We start from the raw sequence: 10,717 nt of genomic DNA on the forward strand, positions 1-10,717 counted from the left end.
CCAAGGGCCAAGTCCATGTCAGCGTTGCCATAAGAGACGCCCCAGGCTCAGCAGGCAGTGCATAACCCTACCCCCCGACCATGAGCTGAGTGTTTCTGGTCCTCACATCAGCCCTGCAAGGCAGATCTTATGATCTTTGTGTTGGGGTGAAAAACTCAGGCACAGTATTCAGTGATTAGCTGAAGGGGCAGAGCCAGAATTTAAACCCAAGTGAGCCTGACACCACGGCCTAGGTTTTCTCTTCCATGACACAGCTCTTACAACACTAAGAGTCAGAGGAGGCACTGTTCCTCTCCTGGGGCTTCCAGAAGAATACTGTTTACAAGAAATAACAATTATAGGTAAAATGAGGGGTGGGGTGAGGGATACTATGGACACAGCTCTGCATTGGCTGGGAGAGGGACAGATCAAAAGCCTTCTAGCAAATATCAACTCCACAAGGACAGGCACTGTGTCTGCCCTGCCTTCCACCAAATCCCCAGCTTTCAATACAGCACCTAGAACATGGTAGCTCAGTAAGTATCTGGTGGATGGGTAAATGGATAGATGGATGGATAAATGGATAGATGAATGGATGGATGAATGAATAGATGGGTAGGTGAGTGGATACATGGATAGATGAATGAATGATCGATGTATGGATAGGTGGATGGATGGATAATGGATGGATGAGTGGATTGATGGGTGAATGGATACATGGATGGATGGATGGATGGATGGATGGATGGATGGATGAATTGATTGATGGATGGATAGGTGAATGGATACATGGATGGATGAATTGACGGATGCATGGGTGTACGGTGGATGGATGGATAATGGCGGACTGGATAGACAGATGAATGGATGGATACATACATGGACGGATGGATGGATGCATGGAAAGAGAGCTGTGTTGTTGGTCAACACCTTCCAATGGCTCATTTGTTAGCAGGCCACATTCTCTTTATTGGCCTCAATTCTGCACTTGTAGCCTGAGGGCCTGAGTTCAGACTGTATTCAGGGAGCTTTCATGGGTGCCATCAGAGGTCTCCTGGGCAATCCTGCTAGACTGGCTCCTCCCTCCGTTCCCACCCTTATCCCTAGAAAAGCACAGAATGCCAAGACTACCCAGTTGTGCACCTGAGGCAGCCCAGTTGGGTATCTCTAAGAATGTATGTAGATTATGAATGTGACTGATCCCACCCTTGGTGCTGCAGCTTTGAACTGACACTTAAAAAACAAAAAACAGAACAAACACGCAAACACACACATTTTGGAGTGAGCTTGGCTAACTGCTTCTGAGCCCTTCCTGTGTAGGTAGAGAGCACAGTAATTAAATGGACTGGCCCTGGAGCCAGACTTCCTGGGCTCATCTCCTTCATGGCAGTGAGAACAGGCACTAGATTCTCTGAGGTTTCACTTATCCTCTGTTAAATTGGATAGCACCTGCCTCTCCAGGTCACTGTGAGGATCAGACCCTCCCCTTAGCGGGGACATCACTGGAGCTTTATGCCCTAACTGGGATTCTAGACTTTCCACATCGTGGGGGTTTACCGACAGGTCGGTAAACCCTGTCGTCGGTAAACCCTGTCGTCGGTAAACCCTGTCGCAGTGGCAGGGCTTCTCAAGTCCAAGTTCAGCACCACCCCCCAGAAACAGGTGAGATGTCCTTTTCTTGGGTTTATAGTGTCCTGGAGCTTTGTGAAGGGGCTGGTGTATCGCATGAGGTAATGATCTGGGACTGGATGGACTCCCAGGACAGGTGTGAGTGTCACCCCTACTGGGTGGCCAAGGGGCACAGTGCTGGACACTGACAACATGAAGTACTCACATCTATGCAATGCTGACTCTCAAACTCAAGCAAATAGAGTCCCATTTAACCGAGGATAAGTGAAACCTCAGAGAATCTAGTGTGAGTGGGGCACAGGGCCAGGTGGCCTGCTGAAGAATTCACTGCCTCGCCATCCCTGAACACACACACATGTGGTTTCTCCCAGACCTTCGACAGGCTATAGCCCCTGGCTTTCCCCAGTACGTTTCCTTCTTACATAGTTTTCCCAGGAGCCTAACACCTCACTCCCACCTAACTCTTCTTCCTCCCTGCTTTCCTGAGACATATTTTAGCCATTTCTACTACCACCATTGCCTCAAAGCCTGTTCTCTTCCTTTCACAGGGAAACTTGCCTTATTATCCTAGGAGCCTAAATTATTATCAATGGAAAAAAAATTGCTTGCTAGAAGGCAAGCCTGGCTTACTTATTACACCCTACTGAAAAATGGGAGAACAATCACCCAGTCCGACAAAGGAAGGGGGACAATGACACTTGTATGGCACTCACTAGATAGGCTCCATAGCATATTTTCTTTTTACTTTTTTGAGACAAGCTCTCACTCGGTCACCCAGGCTGGAGTGCAGTGGTGCAATCTTGGCTCACTGCAACCTCCATCTCAAGACTCAGGTGATCCTCCCATCTCAGCCTCCTGAGAAGCTGGGACCACAGGCCTGTACCACCATGCCTGGCTAATTTCTTGCATTTTTTGTAGAGATGGGGTATTGCCATGTTTCCCAAGCTGGTCTTGAACTCCTGGGCTCAAGCAATCTATCCTCTTTGGCCTCCTAAACTGCTGAGATTATAGGCATGAGCCACTGTGCTCAGCCTAGCATATTTTAAGTGAAAGAAAATAGTAGTAAACTTGAAGACAGATCAGTATAAATTAATTCAGTCTTAGGTATATACACAAAAAGGTTTTAAAAATAAAAATAATTTCAGAGATGTGTGAGACAATAGTGTGTGGTCTGAAATGCAGGTCATTAGAATCCCAGAATGAGAGGAGCAACAGAAAAGGAAAGAAAAAAATATTTAGAGAAAGAATAGCCTCAAAAGCTCCAATTTCTGTTGAAAAAATTAACTTACAGACGCAAGAACTCAATAAACCCCAAGTACAATAAAACTAAAGAAAATTCTACTGGATATATAATACTCAAAGTTCTGAAAGCCAAAGAAAGAGAAAATTTTTAAAACATTCAGCAAAAGTGACTCCAGAAGAAAACCAGTAAGAATAATGACTGATTTCTTATGAGCTATGGATGCCAAAAGAAATAGAAACAATATAATTCAAGTATTGTAGAGTGGAAAAGAACAGTCAACTAAGAATACTATATTCAGATAAAATATACCTCAAAAATGAAGGTTAAATAGAGACACTTTTAGAAAACAAATACTGTGATAATTTGTTACCACCAACAGACCTGCACTACAAAAAAAGTAAAGGAAGTCCTTTAAGCTGAAGAAATAAAGAGCTCTGAAAATAGTGGATATGTTCATAAATACAAAGGAACATTTGTTTAATTTTCTTCTTTTAAAAAATATGATTGTTTAAAGCAAAAATTGTAATACTGCACAAATGGGTTTATAATGTGTGTGTGTGTGTATATATATATATGTGTATATATATATATATAAAATGAAAATAACACTAAGAATAGGGTGGCAAATGGAAACATACTATTTCAAGTTTCCTATATTTTATGTAAAGTAAGTTGATATTAACCATAAGTAGAATGGGTTAAGTTAAAGGTAGCTATAGTAATCCCTTTAGGAACCACTAAAAACATAATGCAAATACATGTGTTTTGGAGACAGGGTCTCACTCTGTTGCCCAGGCTACAGATGTGTGCCACCACGCCTGGAGGTTTTTTTTTTTTTTTTTTTTTTTTCTTTTTTTTGGAGAGATGAGGCCTTGCTGTATTGCCAGGCTGGTCTAAAGCAGTCCTTCTGCTTCCACCTCCCAAAATACTGGGATTACAGGTATGAATGCCTGGCCCTGCAAAATATATAGGTAGAAAGCCAATAGGGAATTTAAATGAAATACTAAAATATTTTAACAAAAAAGAAGGCCAGAAAGTAAGAACAAGGGGAGAACAACACCAAATAGATTAGGCAAATAGAAAATAAATAGAAAAATGGCAGACTTTGCTAAACCATGTCAATAATTACATTAAATGTAAAAAGAATATTCACTTCAATCAAAAGGCAGAGATTTTTAAGGGTTGGATAAAAAGCAAGAATTGGCCAGACACAGTGGCTCATGCCTGTAATTCCAGCATTTTGGAGGTTGAGGCACGAGGACTGCTTAAGCCCCAAAACGTCAGACCAGCCTGGGGAACATGGCGATACTGCAACTATACCAAAAAAAAAAAAAAAAAAAAAAAAGATGGAGGTAGTGGCACATGATTATGGGTCTGTCTGTTCAAGAGGCGTGAGGATCGCTTGAGCCTGGGAGGTTGAGGCTACAGTGAGCCATGTTCTCATCACTGCACTCCAGACTGGGTGAGAGAGAAAGAATCTTGTCTCAAAAAAGAAAAAAAAAAAAAGAAAAAGCAAGAATCAAGCATATGCTCTTTACAATATATACAATTTAAATTCAAATACAAGAAAAAATATGTTGAAAGAAAAATATGCAAAAAAATGCAAAATGTAAACATACACAAGCTGAAGTGGTCATAATAATATTAGTCAAAATAGATTTCAAAACAAGTGGTATTATTACTAGAGGGGAAGAAGAATTTTGCATTACTACAAAAGAGTCAGGCCAGGTGTGGTGACTCTTGTCTGCAATCCCAGCACTTTGGGAGGCTGAGGTGGGCAGATCACCAGGTTAGGAGATCGAGACCATCCTGGCTAACATGGTGAAACCTCATCTCTACTAAAAATACAAAAACTTAGCCGGGCGTGGTGGCGGGCACCTGTGGTCCCAGCTACTCAGGAGGCTGAGACAGGAGAATGGTGTGAACCCAGAGGCAGAGCTGGCCGTGAGCTGATATCGTGCCACTGCACTCCAGCCTGGGAGACAGAGTGAGACTGTATCTCAAAAATAAAAATAAATTAAAAAATTTAAAAAAAAGAGTCAATACAATCAGGAAGATATGGCACTTATAAGGGTGTATGTGCCTAATAACAGATCTTCCAAATACATGCATAAAAATTGACAAAATTAAAAAGCAAAATAGACAAAGCCACAGTCATAGTAAGAGACGTTAGTGCACCTCTCTCAGGGATGAAGAGAACTACTAGACAAGAAACCAGTAAAAGTATGGAATGTCTGAAGAACATTATCAACCACCTTCACCTACTTGACATTGATAGAACCCTACACCAAACAGCTGCAGAACACATTCATTTCAAGTGCAAATGGATGTGCACCTAGTAGATCATACACTATGTCATCAAACAAATTCAATAGATTTCTAAAGAATGAAATCTTACAAAGTATGTTCTCTGATCACAAAGAAAGTAAATTATAAATCCTAGCAGAATTCAGTCAGTAGCAGAAATCTCACCCTGTCTAGCATCCTGAGAAACTTTTGAGGAAAATCTCCTCTCTGCAGCTTTTCAGTAAGCACTGAACTGGGGAACTTCAAAAATAAATTTTTCTTTTAAAAATAACTATCCTGTTTCCACTCTGATAAGCACATGAGCAACCATTCCTCACTTTGAGCTGTTGGCAGAAAATGCAACTCCAGCTGGAGTTAGCAAAAAATAAATGCATTAGCTCATGTGAACAGAAAACCCCAGCATGAGGATATGGTCTCATTCTCAGCCTCCCCTCAGCCTCCCAGCTCTACTTTATTCTGTGTGGACTCCCTCTTGAGCAATGTCTTCTACGGCAGGATGGCCACTTTCATCTTCATGTCTGGCAGAAACAGAGCTAGTGTTCGCCAAGAGTCACCGCCTTTCGTTATCACTGGTTCTGATTGGCTAAGTCTAGATCACATGACACTCTTGACTCTGAGGTTGGCATCAATCATTCCACTCACTGCAAGGGTTGATGGTGAGTTGGTGGTTTCCCAGAGGGACATTGAGATTGAGAAGAGAGAATGAACTGAGCAGGCAATGACAGCAGATGTGCACTCCCTGCACCCACTGGGTTTAAAGATGGTGGAGCAGGAGGTAGGGAGAAATGTGGAGGGATCTGATGGGCAGATGAAATCCCAGCAGGTCAGATCTCACCCCAGAACCCAGCTTAACCCCCCTGTCTTTCCTGACAATGGTCACTTCCAGGTGGGGGGCTGATTAGTGCATGTGTACACACACACACACACACTCATTGTTTTCATTTCCTTTCCATTTCTTCACAATGAATACAACATATTATTTCTGTATTGTGTTTTGAAAACACAAATATTTAAAGCAAAGACATCCTTTGGGGGTTGGAGTCTTTTTTCTTTTGGGGGGACATAGAGTAGAATTATGAAAAGATGCTTATCTTCAAGGTCAAAACTGTATACTCCACAGCTGCTGTTACAAACATTTAGCAAGTTTCTACTTTTACCCTCAAAATAGGAATAACTTCTGATTTAATTACCTCATAAGTTGTGGGGGAAGCCCTCACCAAAATATGGAGCATTTGAGTTAGTGTATGCAAACTGGCTTTCTATACCGAAGGTGTTTTACAAAGGAGAGAAAATGTTATCTGTATTTCAATTCTGGAAGCCACAGGAAAGTAACATGTGTTTTGGAGCTCCTATTCAGAAAGGATCTTTTTCCACCCTTCAGAGTCACAGCCTTCTTTCCCCCAAAGGGAGAAGCCTTTACCTGTTACATCTCTAGGCTTTAACCACCACACAAATAGAAATAACAAGTGTGGCGTGGAACCAACCCAATGGACAGAGGCAATTAAAAATAAATCAGGCATCTTGGAAAAAGTCATTTGCAGAAACAGTTGTGTCCACAGCATGAAATATGGAGGAAATACATTAAAGCAAAAATTAATTTAATAAACACTCACCCTCATTCTTTTTAAAGGATCGAATAGTATAAAATACTTCATTAGGCAAAGTCTCAGCAGGGAAACATGGACTTTTTCAAAAAAAGACTTTGTAAATTAGAGATGGAAGAAAAAAAAGAAGAGAGAGATGGGGAGAACATGGCTTTTGTCTGAGTGTGCAGCTTTAGAATAGGGCAGGGAAGTTCAGCTATGGGGAGAAGATGGTCAGGGTGCTTAGGACCCCCTCATATCCCAGGGGTCCCATCATGCTAGAAACACACAAAGCCAGTGAGACAATGGCAGCCGCCACCCAGATAATCCACACACACAGAAACACATCTGATTTAAGACCCAGAAATGGCTTCAACAGTGCCATCTCCTGCCCGACGCTGCTCTGCACTTGCTCTGGGAGGTGAGTAGAAATGCCACTGAGGAAGGTAATCATCTGATCTCCCCCTACTTGATCCCAAGGCCTTGCACGGTGCTGGGGGATCAGCTGATGCCCCCAAATGCCTGCCGATTGATGTAATGAGCATTTGGGGGTGCCAACCCAGGGTCCTTTTTCTGTTCACTTCCTACTGATACCCAGCTTTTTCTTCAGGAATCCACCTCAGCTCATGGCTCAACCCAAAATTCCAGATTGGGGCTTTTAGTGGCTGAAATAAATTCAGGTATTCCATTTCCCAGACCTGGTCATTAGTTCAGCAGTGACCCTTCTGCAGTGTTGAGACAGGAACACTCACCAACTGGATTCTGTGATGTGCAGGCAAGAAACCTAAAATTGTGGGAACAACTATGGCTGCAAGAAGGGAAGTCAGCCCAGGGCCAAAGCCAGCACACACAGAAGGACCCAGAGGGAGATCAAGCAAAATAGGGCACCCTGATCATGCCATTCCTGAAGCTGTGCTTTCCTTGATTTCCAACAGTTTATTCCAGTAGGAATAAATCTTGCTTGTTTTATAGGCTGGTTGGAATTTTGCAGCTGTTTGATGTTTGCATGTTAAGAGTTCTGACACTGAGCAGGTTGGAGAATGAGAAAGAGCAAGACAAGAGAAAGGAAGGGAGAAGGAAATTAAGAAAGGGAAGAAAGGAGAAAAGAGAGGGAAGAAAGGAGGAAAGAAAGGAAAAGAAAGGAGAAAAGGAGAGGGAAATTACGAAAGAGAATAAATGAGAAGAGGCAAATCATAACAATAATAACCCAGAAGAATAAAAGATTTTTAGGGCAGTATGGGGTTGTGTAGACTGATATGTCCAGCTCTCATATTATAGATGAGAAAACAGAGGTCCCAAGAAGCAACGTGACTCTGCCAGGGCCACACCATCAGTGTGACTCAGCATGAGGACCCAAGCATCCTGGCGCCCAACCTCCCTCTTTCTTCCCCCAAGTCACAAATATAGAGAAGCAGTTTTTATAGCTAAAGTAGTTCTTACTTATTACAGAGAATTTGAGATGTGCACAAAAGTAGAAAAAAGAAAAAAGCCATAATGTTACCATGCAGATATAACCATTATTAACATTTAACCAGTTTTCCTGTCAGTATTCCTCTGTATTTAAGGATCATTTTTACAGAGTTTTAAACCCTCAGTTTACATAAGTGTATTCCCTGCTTTTTTCTCTATCTCGTAAGCATTCCCCATGTTATTGTATATTCTTCAGGAACAAAAATGTTTGACTATTTAATATTCAATCAGGTAGACAGACCCTCATTTATTTAACCGTTTTCCTACCAGTGGACGTATTTTTCAAATTTTCAAAACTTACTTTCAAAACGCTCGAAGATCCTTGCATAAAACTTTTTTGTATGTAAGATTATTTACTTATAATTGATTCACAGAAGTGAAATCTTAGGGTTGAAGGGCAGGAATTAGGGTTGCCACGTTTAGCAGCTAAAAATGTAGGATTTAAATTTTTTCATTTCAAATTATTTATCTGCAATTGAAATTTAACTGGGAGTTCTGTATTTTATCTGGCAACCTTAGCAGGAATATTTTTAAAAGTTTCCATACATATTTCCAATGCCCTCAGGTTAGAAAAGAGAGAGAATGAGGGAATAACATCTAACATTCTATTTTGTGCCATGCACTCATTTAAGTATTTTATGGCCATTTAAGTGCATTTAAGCTTTGTGTTGACCTCTAAGTTAAGGAATTATTGTGAGCCCTGCTTTGCAGATGAAAAAGCAGAGGTCGACGAGGTTAAGTAAAATGTTCAAGACTACACAACTAGGACTCCGGGGAACTAGAATTGAACCCAGGCAGCCTGACTGCTACAGTGTCCCCAGAAAGCCAAGGAAAGAGTGAAACACGCCGAGAGAGGAGATTCAGGCTGTGCCTCTAGAGAGAAGCAAACATCCACGGTCCGTCTTGCCCGGCTCCCCCTCAACGTCAAAATCAGCCATGTGAGCAGCCTTTCCCGACTCAGAGACCCCAGATCCTCACCACACATTAGCAGGATATTGATCATTCACTGAACACATTGGGGCAAGACAGGGATCCACACATAATGGAAATAATTCCATACAATCCATTTTAAAACTGGTCAATCCCATCTCGAATTCCTCTCCAGCCGCCAGGCTGGGCCTCCCCCTCTTTCAGCCTCCACACCCATCACTCCACTCAGCTAAAAACACCCCCTCTACCACCTAGACCTGCCCTCCCTGGAAAGGAGAGGTTATGCTTAATAAATCTCCCTGTTTTTCAAAATATCAGACAGTAAGGGACTTTATTCCTTCTTTCTTCCCTGTCTCCCATACATTTCCTTGTGTTCACTTCCTCCCTTCTCCATGTGACACTCACAAAGTACCAAGAAGATCTTCCTCCACCCAGAGGCAATGAAGACGTCCCAGGCAACAGCCCTAGGCAGACCACAGAGGGTAGCCAGGCTCGAAGGCTTCAGACAAAGAGCCGGAGGGCCCAGAGGGGACACAGCGCTCCCACCTGGGTAGCGTGTAAGGCTTCATGGCACAGGTGCCACTGAGCTGGGCACTGAAGGACTGATAGATTTTGTACATGCAGAGATGGATTGGAATTAGGCCAGGGGTGAAAAGGAAGCAGGGGGCTGCCCCTTCCCAGTGAGAACACTTTGAGGACCCAGTCTAGGGAAAGAGAGAGCAGGCCTTGAGCTTGAAGCAGACGGAGTTCTCCGAATCCCCATGCATACTTATCAGCAACTCCTCATGGCTGATGCCGAAAGAGTCCTGGATGAAGCCAGAGCTGGCTTCTGGGATCTTGTTTTGGGAAGCATCCCCACATGGCCAGGACCCCCAACCATTGCTGGGACAATATACAGTTGATATGCATGGGTTCACCCAGGCCATCTTTTAAATGACTCACAAAATGCGTCTAGGATTTTAAATCTGCTCATAAAAATGGATCAATCAGCACAAGGCTGAAATAATTAGTTCCTTTTGCTAGGAAAAAAAAAATAATGCTTCTTAATTATTGTACTGATTGCGTGAGAGTTTTTTTTTTTTTTAAATGCAACAAAGAGGCCTCTGAAGGCCCTGTCCTTCTACCTGCCTATAGGGGAAATAACCTAATTAAAACAAAGAAAATAGATGAATATTTAATGGTATGGTTTTCCCCCACTACTTTTTACTTCTCAGCTTAACCCAGTGAGAGCTCCAAAAATTCCTCCAACAAAGAACATGCAAAATCCCACGAGCGTGACCTGTCAGAGCAGAGTTTGCATAAACAGCTCTGCTTCAGAGCTGACGCCAGAGCTCCTCCCTCAAGCCAGCCATGGCTGTTGCTTCCACAGCCCTCTGAGGGTGCCCTGGCCTCCTGTCCTAAACATCCAGGGCCTTCAGAGCTGCCTGCCCCGGAGATCAGTCCCGACACTGCCCCTTTGTTATGAGGACCTTGGGAAAGTGGCCCAAGCACAGCGGCACTGCCTACGGGTTGCCAGAAGGATGCCACGGAACCAGGTAAGTAAACACTTAGCAGAGTGCCTGACATAGAGCAACAA

The sequence above is a fragment of the Symphalangus syndactylus genome, chromosome 13 (assembly GCF_028878055.3).
Source record: "Symphalangus syndactylus isolate Jambi chromosome 13, NHGRI_mSymSyn1-v2.1_pri, whole genome shotgun sequence".
Classification (NCBI taxonomy): domain Eukaryota; kingdom Metazoa; phylum Chordata; class Mammalia; order Primates; family Hylobatidae; genus Symphalangus; species Symphalangus syndactylus.